The 15,048-nt window shown below is 40.9% G+C and overlaps 1 pseudogene; it reads right to left on the reverse strand.

Annotated features, from left to right (window-relative positions):
• Positions 1 to 1,657: 1,657 nt before the first annotated feature.
• LOC144368109 (carnosine N-methyltransferase-like) lies at positions 1,658 to 5,082 on the reverse strand (annotated as a pseudogene).
• Between the last annotated feature and the right edge of the window lie 9,966 nt (positions 5,083 to 15,048).

Here is a 15,048-nt window from a genome sequence, read left to right on the forward strand (position 1 = left end):
GTAGACAAAATATAAATGTCTGCTCTATGGTAACATATGAGCATCACTCTAATCTAACCATGCTAAAAGTTACATAATACTGTAATTATTTACCGTCGGTGGGTTCCCCCTGCTGGCCCAATTTCCTCCGATAGAGAAGGAGTTGGGTTTATTGCAAGGGAGTCATCTAAGGAGATTTATTTCACCGAAGGGATTGGATCTGTTTCAGGAGAATTGTCTATAGGACGTTGAGGGTTGACAGGCATGGGATATGGGGGTGGAGGAGGGGAATCTAGTAAGGTTTAGATCTTGGGATTCAGGGAGAATGGAGGGAAGAAGAGGAGGAGGAGGGGAAGGAGCGGAAGGTTTGAGGAACAGAATGGTGGGAGTAGAGGTGGAGGCAGGTACAAGAAAAGATTTCACCCATGAAGGGGGAGATTCACAGAGGTCCTGTCAAGTAAGAATATATGGCTATTGATCTGGATGACTATGTGGCCCCGGCTGGACGACAATATCTTTGACTTTTTGGATTAGAGGGAGGTGGAAGGATTCATTTGGAGGCCATCCGACTTCGAGAGTGGGCCATTCTGATGTACAGAGAGTCTGCCAGGTCTGGCATTTCACTGAAAAAGAAAAATTCTGGACCCTTGAGCGGACTTTAGTCCAATGATCAAGGGTCAAAGACAGGGGAGTTGAGGTACCTTGTCCCATAATGAGAGATATGCATACAGTAAAAGTAATGACACAGACAATAAAGACAAACAATAGACGTCCACCACAAGTTTGAAACAGAAACCAAAACTGAGTAGCTGGCAGAACCTGACAGGCTGGCAACAGAGTCAGTGAGTCTGAATCAGTGGCAAAATACACCTGAGCTGAGGGCTCTTCCGTCCCACGCATTGGGGGCACTTCTGTCCTTCGATTTCCTGAGTCCACCAAGGTGTCCCTTGGGGACGTGGTCTATGGCTTCTGGACACGTCTGTCCACCAGCACTGGGGAGAACTTATGCTCTCCGCCGACAGCCACCTTGCAAGCCCTAAAACTGAAAGTCCTGAGTGATCGCCACAAAGAAAACAAAATCAAAACAAAAAGAAGGTGCCTTACTTACCCTGAGAGATGTCCGTTGGGGTCTTTCATTCGCTGCTGCCGGATCTTGGACGAGCCCCAAAATGTTAGGGTCGGGCAAATGTCAGAGGAAGAGACCACCAAGAGACTTGTCTCATGCAAAAGCAAAGGGTTCATTGGGGGGCGAAACCAGCATGCTGGGGCCCAGAGCTCTCCTGAAAGAAACTGGAGCCCCAAGTACAGCTTAAGCAGAGTTTTTATTCAGTGTTTAAACAGGGAAGCTCATATGGCAGTTAGGATGCAAGAGTGGGATTGTTACAAAATAACCATTAGAGAATAATAATGCGTTTTGTCAGGGGGTGTTTGGTCAGGGTACATTTTGACATAAGTAACTGTTTTTAACATGTTTTGGGTTCCAGGAAAACAGAATTTAATCTCACAGAAAAGCAAAACTTAAACTTAACAGGAGAGAAAAACTTAAATTTAACCTTTACATTAGGAATAAGAAGACACCACTTATTCGATGTCTTGTAATCACTGATAGTTGATTTTGAGTTGTTTATCTCAGCATTTGTTCTTATTAAACTTTTCTGAGTTATATAACGTAAAACCATTATTGTGGCTTATGAACTACAAATAAGACACATTCATGATAGTATTTCATCATAGAGAAATCCTTCACAGTCTATATTGACAATACGGATTCTTTGTCCACCTGTACCTGGAATCTATTTTGAAGAACAACATTGTTTATATCCTCATAGCTCAATTCTATGGAAAATTCTTTGCCAAATTTTCAAAGTGGTACAGCAGAGAATCAAGATTTATCAAAATTCACCTGGCTTGAATGTGTTTCATATTGTATCAATATAGTCAATTACATTGTGAGCTGTGCCTATGCAGAAAAGGGGGGCAATATAGTGCCACCTGCTGCATTATTGAATAAATCTCCTGAAAATCATCTGCTGTCAAACAAAATTTAGAACCAGGAGGAAGACTGTGGGAGTCAATATCAGGGAAAAAATGGGTGGCATATGATCTTCTGATCTCCCATTATTGCTAAACAGGTAGATCCAGGAATAAAGTGTATGTTTATTAATTTTAGAACATCTGTTTAGAACAAGGTTAAGATAAAAGAGCCTAAAACAACAACAACAAAAACACTTAATTCCTATCTTTGACAAGGATCACCTAACACAGCTAATTCCCAGTCCAGATTTTCTAGTTCACCAACAGGTATCAAAACAAGTTTTTTAGTAGAATCCCATCTGTCTTAGAAAAACTCAAAATTTCTTTAATGATTAGCTCAAAAGCCAGGCAGAGAACTGCACTTGCATTTTTCTTACTCTCATGGAGGTTGCCCAAGCCTCCCCTGCAGCCCTTGTGCAGCTGAGAAAGGGTCAGTGGAAGGCAACAGTGTTGCAGGATTGCCTACTTGGCCCTCGGCATCTCAGCCTTGCTGCTCCTAGCTACTGAAAGCGCTGTGGCGGCTGGTTTCCTCCAGATGGCGCTCGTTGCAGACATGCCCTGAACAGGCTGCCCTCCCCGCCCCTACCAATCTCAGGGTTCCGAACACAGTGGGGTCTGACTGGTTTTCAGCTACTTAGCCTGTATGGCCTTCAAGGAGTGATTGTAGTTGCTTTCAAGTATATAGATTAACAATAAAGTGCTTTCATGCATATTTTCATGATATAATTAACAAATTTGCATGAGTGTAAGACAAAAAATTTTTGCAAATTGTCAAGTTTATATTGAGTGTTATCTTTGTAGTATATGAAGTTTGATGTCAAAGTCTTACCAAATTATCTATTCTCTGACACTGCCTGTACCTGAGCATCAGAGATATATGTAAATTGGCAGCTCTGCAGTATAAGATGGTTGACTAGCTGGGATAAGATTTATTCCCAAGCATTTTGAAAATACTTTTGTTGTAAATGAATACATGAAAATATTAATTTATTCATTTTTCTTCCAAATTAATTGATTGCATTTTTTTTCTGGTTCACCTGACTTTAGAGAAAAATGATCTATTTATCATAAATTTGTATGAAATGTTAAAGTTAATCAGTAAAACATAATTGGGTAATTAAGGCTTTTATGCACATTAAATAGAACATTATATGAAAGCAAACTCATCATGGATCACTTTGAAATGATCTCAACATTCTAAGTAAAGCACAAAAGTCTTTATAAAAGTAGCACTACAAGAGTGGAAAATAAACATCTGCCCATTCTAAATGTATGATTTCAAACTAAAAGTGAAAACACTTTGTCCAGTGTGATGTTTACAATAAAGTATTTTTTAAAAATTTTTGGATTACCAGGATCATGATAGGAAGCACTTTTTTAGTTTGTCATATACTAGTAAAAACTGTCATAATGTTATTAATGTGGAAAATCTTGACTATGAAATTCAGGGATAAATTATCCTCTGTGGTGTGTCCTTAAGAAGAAGGCATTCATGTCATTTCATATTAACACAATTTTGTTCCTTGATAGATGGAGCTTAAAAATTACATATGCTGCCAGAAATTACTACCTTTAGCAGATCTTTATTAGGTGGAGTTTTTCTTTCTCTCTCTCTTCCTTCCTTTCTTTCTTTTTTTTTATTGTAATGTTTGTAATTCTGTTTTCAATCTCTTGGAGAGTAAAGGTGAATAATGTTTTAACCTTTTCTTGGAGAAAAGAAAGAACTTTAATTGAATATATTTATAGATGATTATGATTGCTTTAAATTATCTCTTTGGCAGTTGGATTAGAGAGACTTAATGTGCTGGTAACATTAGTGTCATGGTTTTCATAAAAAAAAATTGTGAATCATTAGATCTGAGGGCGGGTTCTGCATAGAGTGAGGGAGCACTTTGATCTCTATTTTTGGTATGCAGGGTAGGGTTCCACGAAGTTAATTTGACTTGTCAATTTAGAGAAATCTGAAACCTGAGGTTTTCAAAACAAAATAAAACTATGATATTTTTATGTCCCTCAGTACTTGGCAGGCATATATTTGGTAGAAATTCTTATCACTTATTTGAGAAAAATTTGAAATTAACTGCAAAATGAGAAAAAACAAAATTATTTTTAAGAAAAAAATAAGGAGCATGTATATTTAAAAACATCCGTTGAACAGCAAGGAATGCATGCTGGATTTAAATAAATTTAAAAATGTATTTTATTTGCTCACTAGTGTTTTCTCAACTTGTATCAAACCAAAAGATCTTTTACTCACAAAATCAAAAACAGATCAAAACTGATGGATTTTTTTGTTACCTAATTTTATTTACTATCAGGTTTTTTCCTTTAATAGTGTTACCTACATTTTCAAATTATAGAATAAATATTAGTTAACTCCAAAGTTAGATATTTTATTTGTTTGAATTTCTCACTCATGAGTGTTGATTTTAAATGTTCTATAAATATTTGCATCACTTTTTTTCTTGTAGCTTTTCAGTTAAGATATTCTAAACTCAAAAATGTGGTGTCAATGAATAATAGAAGAGTCATTGAGGACTTACTTAATTCTGTATTTCTTAAGTTTAGTCCTAGCTGCTAAACTATGTAAGCCTTAACATTTCTTTCTTAAATTAGGTTTACCCACAAATGAATAATTTTCAAAATGATGAGGTGTTGATTTTTGGGTGGCAGGACCATTCTGTCTTGATATTTTCTAGGCTGGGGCATAGGCACAAAAGACAACCTGACCAAAAGGAAAATCAGGGGCAGACATCTGTTCAGTGATCATGATCCTGGATTCTAAGGGTGGTGATTCTCCAACCATTCGCCCAATTGAATAGGTCAGAGGACATAACTTATTAAGGCTGTGTTTTCCATGTTTATACTTACTGCATAGGTAAGTTGCTCCTCCCAGAATCTGGATGTCACAGCAGCATCAAGTCTAGTGAGGCAGCTAGAAAAATTACACACTCATCACAGAGTGGACAAAACAAAGAAGTTGGCTATAGGTCTTCTTGTACACATCCTGGGGATGGCTCTAGAACTAGGACCAGGTCCCTGTAACATAAAAGCATCTACTCACGACATAGGGACTCTCTTCTAGCCTGTGCACATAATAAAACCATCACTGGCCTTGTGTGCATCTGAGTGTGTGCATATATGTATATGTGTGCATCATTATAAAGTGTGTGCCCAGCTGTGCCTCCCATCCTGGCCTCATGCCCTCCCCTGACCCTAGATGACCTGTACAAATCCTGCTACAACAAAAGCAATACCTATGTTTAGCATAATTTCCTTAGTTTGAAAGAAATGTTCTCAGTTATCCTGTCAATAGAGTCTCCTTGGGTCTCAACTATATCTACATGTATGGCTTTTTAATTTTGTTTTCAAATTAAATGATATAATAACAGAAAGGCTCTCATTAATTTTAAAAAAGTCTCCCCTAGATCTCAGTGAGTGAGATGATTCTTGGAGTCTTGACCTTCCTCTAGAGAAATTTGGAAAATGGGATCAACAAATAGTAGTTTTTATGTGTGGTGGGAGAACACTTCCCCCATAGAGATGGGAAGGAATTCCCCAGTTTGAAGAAAGGACACACTGAGTTGATGGGGAAGTCCTCCACTATGCACTGCAAATTTGTGTGTTGGAGTGAAATAGTTGTAGCAGAGGTGATAATGAGGAGGAGAAAGAAGATGGTGATGGTGATGGTGATGGTGATATACACACAGTTGGCCTGCTGTGCCAGAGCAACACCTGTTCTGATGACATTGCTACTACTGCTATTGGAGGAGAAGAAAGCATCAGTCTTGATTCCTACATAAAATGTGAAGGTGGTAAATGCACCAAAGAGTGTCACAAAAATTTCTGTAGCCCTGGATACACTAAAGAATAGCTATAGTTTATTCAATAGGCTCCACTTTCTATTAAACACAAGGCTGAGAGACAGATTTTCATACTAAGACTCAGTTACAGGAAATACACCAGTGTCCCTTCATGCATGGGACAGAAGCTACCTCTCTGTGCTGTGCAGGACAGGGTGCAGCTGGCACAGTGAGGAAGCACTCCTGTCCACATTATTGCAGGTGACAGAGGCTTTTGGTGTCATCTAGAGGGAAAGGCAAGCTCTTGGTCTCCTCCATCAACAAATAGCAGCACAGGTACTACTCCAGGTCAGAGGATAGAGCTTCCCAGGAGAGACAAAGAGGAGGTCAGGGTGGGGGTTAAGAACAGAAGATTAAGAGTCAGGCATTGAACTGGAAGTCAGGAAAGTCCATCTTATGCCCTGGACTATAACCTGAGTCTGAGGGCCAGATCTCTGTGTCTCTCCAGGACATTTAATGAAGCCCAGGACATAGAACAAGACTCACCTAAGAAAGGCACTGGAGAAACCTGGCCTCAGGTATCAGCCTGAGTAGATTTTGTAGGGCTGAAAATCACACAAGACACAAAGCTGAGGAGCAGGTACCTTAGAAGGGATCTCTGGAAGACAGGTTTATAAATATCCCTTAAGCAAAGAGGATCCTTTCACTTAAGCAAGTTCAGGCCCATGATCATACCTGAGGCCCTGAGGCAAATAAGATTGTAGAGCACTTCTGCACAGTCTCCTCAAGGTGACTGTGCATGCTTCATCCAGGGAAGGGGCCAGACTCTCCTCTCCTCCACCTGTTACTGAACATGATCAATGAGTCTTAAGGGATGATGTGAGTGGCCATGGAAGGAGACGCCAGAGATGAGTGGAAAGGCATCTCTGCAAGTTCAGCAGCAGGCTTCCTGAATGTGCCTTCAGAGCCAGAAACATCTGGATCTTCTGCTCTATGCTGTCATAATGGTCCACAAAGCTGCTGTTCCCATTAAATGGGAAGGCACATTCTAGGAGCAGAAGAGTGTGCTCACAAATGCAGGTCCATTGCTGCCCTCCACGGGTGTTCTTGGAAATACCCCGGATTGCTTCAGTGAACATCAGCTAAGCAGAAGTGTCTGCCCTGCCAAGGTCACTTCCATAGACTCCCTCCTGGTGGTGGTGCTTCCTGGAGTTGCAGAAGCTGTGGCATCCTTTGGTGACTTAGAGAGGTGGTAAGAGTCCAAGCTCCTTGGGATGAGGTCTGTGTCCCTGGGGACTGCTGAGTTCCTCTTGCTGGGTGTTCTGGGAGCTTCAGAGAAGGCACTTTTCAGTGAGGTTCCCAGGCTTCTAGCAACTTTCAGCCCCTTCTTGCTGAGCTGGGCTCTTTGTGGCAGATTTCTGCTGGCCTTTATTCTGGTTTTCTCCAACTGACACAGCTGGATGGCCTCTTGGATGCCATCATCGCTGCTGGAGGTAGAGATCTTGTGCTGGGTGTCCAGGGTCCTGGAGCTGCTGCCCCTCCATCAGCCCCGTAGTTTTTATTGCCGGTGCCCCTGTTCTGGGCTGCCTGGGATTTGGGGACTGCAGGCCTTGTGCTGCCCAGGTTCTCAGCTCTGTGGTAACCTTAGGCCTGAGGCTTCTGGGTGCTGTACTCATCTTTGCTCACCTGAAAGTTCATGGAAGACAAACTCCTAACAGGCTCCATCAGACTGTGGCAGGCAGCGCATGACAGGGGGCTCCTGGGTGGATTTCAGTGTGGATTGGGCAAAATTTTCATTTGAGTCTGCTTTCTTATCTACAGACCTGTCACACTTTCGGTTTTCATGTTGTCTTTCCTCATTCAGAAATGGTTCTATTTCTGCCTGGATGCTCTGCTCAAAGGAGTCATCACTGCTCACCCTGACTGGGGAGGCTGAGCCCTGTTTACAACCGGCCTCCATGGGGCTGCCAGGAACATTGCGTGATGCCGGAGTAAGTTTGGGGGGACACAGGGCGGGCAGGGTGCCACTGTGTGGAGGGTCTGTTTTGCCTCTTCTGTCCTCTTTGCAGCCCTGCAAGACTGGGCCCCAATGGGCATAGTCTATTGTTTTAAGAAGAGCAAGAACCAGAATCCTTGTCCATAGCCCTGCACAAATGAACACTAACATGATGTTTTTATTTAACAGATGTGTCCTGGTAAATATGATTTTTGTAGCTTTTTGTAAATTAATTATACTGCTGTAAAAAATATTTTTGGAAAATATTGTCTTTTGATTTCGGAGGGTGTTCCTAACTGCAGCTTTCTGTGGTCCACTCAGGAGCCATTGCTAGACATGCAGTTTGATTCTTAACTTCACAGTGAGGGTCACCATGGCTGGAACTCTGGTCAGTTTGTAGTTCAGATGCTCAAGGCTGAGGAGGCAGTGGCCACCTTCTAGGAAGCACTAAAATGCCCTAGTGTCTGTCAGAAGGTTTCAGAACAATGCTTTTAATAAAAGACATGATGGTCCCTAGCAGCCAGAGCAGTTCCTCTTCGAATTGTAATCACAGCCTTGTATTAGTAAAATGTTTCTAAGCACAGTGACTAGGAAGCAAACTGACCAGCCAGTGTGTGCCTCTTGAGACCCCATTGAGATAGTGGCTCTCTCTGCAGCCCAGTCCTTCTGTGTCCAGTCTCCTGCAGTCACTAGGTGATTCTAACATCTACAAAAACCTCTTTTTGTAGGAGAGCTGCTGTTCTCCTCTTTGATCATGATTCTAAGAGATCACACCGCATGTGCAATTTAACTGTCTTTTTCTTGATTTGTGCACAGAAGTGAATAAGTACAGCAATTGGGTGGTTTGTTCCACAGACATCTTGGCCAGAGCTTAGTGCTCCTTTGTCTTGCATATCCCCAAACCTGCCATCCAGGAGCTGCAGCCGAGTCAGGGCTCTGACCGTTGACAGCGCCAGTGCTGTCAATGCCTCCTGCAGCCCACCTCCTGGGAAAGAAAGGTGCTGGTTGTAGGCCATGGCCTCTGGTCCCCTGAGTCAAGGCCAGGTTTTCCTGCCTTTGTTTTCTTACCTTCTGCCCTGTGGTACTGAGTTATCCATGGTCACTGAGGGAACAGGGTACACTGGCCACTGATTTCCTCCAGTCACTTCATGTTCTGCAACTCTGATTCAACTGTGAGGCAGAGTCTATCATGTATCCAGAGGATGCTGTTGGTATTCTATTGTGGATGTGAGTCTTGTACACCTCCTACACCCCTGGGTATAAACAGAAACCCAATTCTGTACCCAAGTGCAGAAGCATCAGCTGGGTTAAGCTGCAGTAGTGAGTATCCCAATGTTCCTGTGGTAACTTCCTTGTGGTGCACTCACTCACTTAAGTGCTTATGAGAAAAACATGTAATGCTAGGAGCCACTGCAAAAGTATTACATTCATATGGAAATTGGGCTCCTACTGTTCACTTAGGCCCATTTGGGGACTCAAGTTACAAGACTCCCGGAGAGTTCCCATTGGTTGGGGAAGGATGGTAGGAGGGTGTTCCGGGGGAAGTGGAGCCCCCCATGTCCGGTAGGGACACACGTGTGTGTGGACCGGCTTGTTAGGGGGACGCACACGGCCTCTCACAAAATAAAACTTTGTTTCAGTTCCATCTGGCTTGGGTTTTTGTGCTCAGCCGGGTTGCAGGATCGCAAGCCGGCGTGCACTGACAGCGACCCGCGAAAGCACCCAGCAGGAAGGCGGCAGGTGAAAACAGCAGCGGGCAGGAGCGGAGCCAAGGCTCACGCAGCCCCCGCCGTCCAGCCTGCAGCATTTTGGGGGCCCTTGTAAGGGAACGCCCAAAATTTATAGGTGAGTGATATCGCTCGCCCCTAAGGAAAGGCGACAGAATGGGTATTTTTGTTTTGATTTATTCTGCTTTTATTTCAGGCTCTCTAGCCTTACAATTTTTTCAGGCGAATTGGGAAAAATGGTTGGCTCAAGGTTTTAAGTTATTCGGCCCTGAGAAAGAAAAAAATTGATATAATCATTTTTCTCCTCTCCGTTTCTGTTTTATTCTGTTTTGGCTTTCTTCTATCCTACCTTATTGGGTTACGTTACCTTTATAGTAGATTAGAATCTAGTAAAAAACAAACCGAAAGACTGTTAAGTAAATTGTTAGAGGTCCAGGCTATGGCAGAAAACTTATTAAGTCAAGCAAAACAAAAGGTCCCTCAAGCTAGTCAGACAGAAGAAAATTTGAAGAAGGCAAGCTTAGGGAAAAAACGGCCCTCAGATAGGGAGGCTAGTACTAACTCCATTCCATCACCAGAGGGCGTAATTCAACCAACAGCTTCACCTGTAGCTGAGCAGCCCTCAGTTTCCATAGGTGATGAACGGAATCCTGAGGCAGGACCCCAAAAGTTAGCATGCCCTGTAGTTGAGCGGGGAGAAGAAAGGGAACGAGTTTACCGTGCCTTAGATTTCAAAATAGTAAAGCAATTAAAGGAAGCTGTACAAACCTACGGGCCTGCGGCTCCCTTTACAGTTAGAATGGTCGAATCTATTACCAGCTGGGACTTAACACCAGAAGATTGGGCTAGCGTGTGTCACTCTGTGCTAAATGGAGGACAATATTTATTATGGAAAATTGCCAATGAGGAATTTTGCAGGGAGACAGCTAGGCGAAATGCAGCAGCAAGTTACCCTGAAAGAGATACACAAATGCTATTAGGAAAAGGACCTTATGAGGGTCAGAGGCAACAGATTAGATATGATCCTGGCGTATACGCTCAGATCACTATAAATGCAATTAAGGCATGGAAAACTTTGAAGGGACAAGGGGATTTACAAGGTCAACTATCTAAGATAATACAAGGAGTTAATGAGCCCTACGCTGACTTTGTAGCTAGACTTATTGAAACAGCCTCTAAGACATTTGAAAATACAGAACAGGCAATGCCATTTATAAAACAACTGACTTATGACCAAGCAAATCGTTGCTGCAAAGAGGTCATTAGACCGTGGAAACATGAAGATTTAAACACATATATTAAATTATGTAGCGACATTGATGAACAAGGACAAGTCATGGCAGCTGAAGTAAAACAGGCTTTAGATACCAAGCCAAAAACATGCTATAATTGCAATCAGAAAGGACATTTTAAAAGAAATTGCCCCATAGGAGGAGGGTTTAACAAAGCTAGGTATCAAAGGAGTAGAATCCCGGGTATTTGCCCACGATGCCATAGAGGGAGACATTGGGCTAATGAATGCCGTTCTCAAACCACCATAGAGGGTATTCCGAAATCAAAAAATGGACAAAGACCAAGTGTCTACCCACAATATCGTGGAGAAAGGTATCAGGCCCCGTTGCCAAAAAATGAATTGGAGGGCCCAATGCCCCGGGGCCCAAAGCCACAAATATACGGGGCAATGGAGGAACCCAGCAGCACCATCAAGGTAGTGCCCAGGACGCATTATCCATCAGATCCCTCATCAGACAAACTAGAGGGAGCGCAGGGTTGGACATCTGTGCCTCTGCCAGAGCAGTATTAACTCCAGAGATGGGAGTTCAAATCATTCCCACAGGAATAAAAGGACCTCTTCCCCAAGAAACAGTAGGCTTATTATTAGGACACAGTTCTTCTACACTAAAAGGACTTATGATAAGTCCTGGGGTAATTGATCCCGATTATGAGGGTGAAATAAAAATTATAGCCAGTTCTCCAAGAGGTATATCCGTAATTTCATCAGGAGATAGAATAGCACAGTTATTAATAATACCCAGCCTACATGATGAATTTTCCAGTTGTAATGTAGAAAGAGGTTCCAAGGGATTAGGCTCTACAGGTGTAGATTGGGCTATGCTTTCTTTAAATTTAGATTCTCGCCCAATGCTAAAATTAAATATTCAAGGACATGATTTTAATGGGCTGCTGGACACAGGTGCTGACCTCAGCATCATATCTCGTCAGGAATGGCCAAAGCACTGGCCATTGCAACAAGCCACTCAAACGCTTCGAGGCCTAGGAGTGGCAACTAACCCCCATAGAAGTGCTATGGTATTAGATTGGAGGGATCCTGAAAGATGTGAAGGAACTATACAGCCCTATGTATTGGACCATCTTCCCATAAATTTATGGGGACGGGATGTCCTAGATCAATTAGGATTGACATTAACAAATAACGTCAATTCTAACGCGCCCACTAGTAGGGCTAAACAAGGCTTTAGAAAAGAAAAAGGATTAAGGAAACAAGATCAAGATATGATAGCACCAATTCAAATAGATCAAGAAATAAATAAACATGGATTGGGTTTTCAAAAAGGGCCACTGAGACAATCAAAATTACATGGAAATCAGAAAGACCAGTGTGGGTTCCTCAGTGGCCCCTGACTAAAGAAAAGATACAAGCAGCCCATGATCTGGTCAAACAACAATTAGCGGAAGGACATTTACAACCTTCCGTATCTCCCCATAATACTCCCATTTTTGTCATTAAAAGGAAATCTGGTAAATGGAGATTATTACAAGATTTAAGAGCCATTAATAATGAGATGGTTATTATGGGACCTGCTCAATCAGGGATTCCCCAATTGTCTGCTTTACCAAAAACCTGGCATGTGTTAACTATAGATATTAAGGATTGTTTCTTTTCAATTCCAATTCATCCCGAGGATAGTCCACATTTTGCATTTACTATCCCTGCACTAAATCATGAAGGTCCTGATCAGAGATATGAGTGGAAAGTTTTACCCCAGGGGATGGCGAACAGCCCGACTATGTGTCAAATTTATGTTAATAAAGCAATCCAGCCACTTAGAAATCAAAATCCTGAACTACAAATATTTCACTATATGGATGATGTGTTATTAGCACATAAAGATAAGAACACATTGCTAGAATGTTATGCCACACTTACAAACTTACTAAAAAATTATAATCTAGACATAGCAATAGATAAAGTACAATTAAATTTTCCAATTAATTATTTAGGAGTTTTATTATCCTCAACCATGGTCCGTCCACCAAAAATTCAAATACGAGTAGATCAACTCAAATCACTTAATGACTTTCAAAAATTATTGGGAGACATAAACTGGATAAGGCCTTACCTAGGCATACCAACAGGAGAATTAGGACCCTTATTTGATATCCTAAAAGGTCCATCAGATCCAAATTCACCCCGCATGTTAACGCCTGAAGCAAGAAAGGCATTAAAAATCATTGAAACATATATGGAAAATATGCATTTGGATAGAATTGATATAAGTTTGCCTTTATTATTTATTGTACTACCAACAAAAAATATTCCTACAGGAGTATTTTGGCAAGAAGGTCCATTATTGTGGATACATTTATCGTATTCCCCTAATACTATTCTTACTAGATATCCTGAGGCTGTAGGACAATTAATACTCAAAGGGATAAAAGCAGCGAAGGGAGTGTTTGGGATTTCTCCCAATAAAATTATTACTCCATATACTATGGATCAAATTGATGAGTTAGCTAATGAGTTAAATACTTGGGCAATAATCATGTGTAAATCTAGTGTCTCATTTGATAATCACTTGCCATCTAATCCCTTGTTGTCCTTTTGGTCTAAGCATCCTGTAGTTTTTCCTAAAATGACAAAAAAAAAAAAACCCTATCATGAATGCTCCAAATATATTCACTGATGGGTCAAACAATGGTACAGCAGCGGTAGTTACCCCTGGTCAAACTTTTACATTTTTAGTACCCAAACAATCAGCTCAAAAGGTAGAGCTCAATGCAGTATTACAAGCTTTTATGATGTTCAAAGATTCTGTATTTAATTTATTCTCTGATAGCCAGTATGTAGTTAATGCTATAGCATCCCTTGAAGATGCTGGTAGGATTTCTCCTTCCTCTACTGTTTTCTCTTTGTTTTCTGCTATACAAACTCTAATCTGGGACAGAAAAGATCCATTCTTTATTGGACATATCAGGGCACATACAGGGTTGCCTGGAGCCCTTAGTTTGGGTAATGAACTAGCAGATAAATCTACACATGACATACATATTTTCTCCACAATAGAAGAAGCTATAAATTTTCATAAAAGGTTCCATGTCAATGCTAATACCTTACAAAAACGTTTTAAAATAACTAAGGAACAAGCCAGACATATAATAAAACAATGTCAAAATTGTGTGACATTTTTACCACAAGTTAATCTTGGAGTCAATCCTAGAGGACTGATACCTAACCATATTTGGCAGATGGACGTTACACACTTGCCAGAATTTGGAAAATTAAAATATTTACATGTTACAGTTGATACTTCTTCTGGATTTTTAATGGGCTCCCTTCATGCCGGAGAAAAAACTAAAGATGTTATAGCTCATTGCTTACAAAATTTTGCCACTGTGGGTGTTCCTAAACAGTTGAAAACTGATAACGCTCCTGGTTATACGTCTAACTCTTTTAAACAATTTTGCTCATCATTTGGCATTACTCATATAACAGGAATTCCATACAATCCACAGCGTCAAGGCATAGTTGAAAGAGCTCATCAAACTATTAAAATGTACTTATTAAAACAAAAGGAAGGAATTGGAAAAGGGTATATATCCCCCAAAGATAAACTTAAAATAACCCTTTTTACTCTAAACTTTCTAAATTTGGATTCATCAGGACTTAGTGCTGCGGAAAGACATATGTATCCGAAAAATGTACATAAGCCTAAGGTACTTTGGAAAGATATTCTAACAGGACAATGGAATGGTCCGGACCCAGTAATAGTCTGGAGTCGGGGCTCCGTCTGTGTTTTTCCACAGGAGGAACAGCAACCAATTTGGATTCCACAGAGATTAACTAAAACAATTTCTACAGAAAAAGAAGATGATTTGACTCAAATCCATAACACCTGATATCCAGAGTTCCAGCTTGGCTATTCTTACATCTACAACAGTGATTTACCACGGTGCCTTTTTCAATATCTATTTTATTATTACATTTTTCCCACATCATAAGGTTCTATTTTATTTATTTATTTATTTATTTTCTCTTTCTTTTTGAGCTCATACAAACCTAGGTTAATGTCTTTCTGATCAGTTTTATTTTTTGACTGTGTTTTATTTTTTTTTAACTGTAAAGTTTTTAAACATTGCAATGGAGATTTCACCTAGGTATAGCTACAAGGCCTTTATTTACTATTGTCTTATTTGTTCTATGTTATGTATGCACTGTTTTGTGTTGTATGTCTGTATGTGTGTATGTCCATATTTCATTTATAAGGAG

This window comes from Ictidomys tridecemlineatus, chromosome 2, assembly GCF_052094955.1.
Source record: "Ictidomys tridecemlineatus isolate mIctTri1 chromosome 2, mIctTri1.hap1, whole genome shotgun sequence".
In the NCBI taxonomy this organism is placed as follows: domain Eukaryota; kingdom Metazoa; phylum Chordata; class Mammalia; order Rodentia; family Sciuridae; genus Ictidomys; species Ictidomys tridecemlineatus.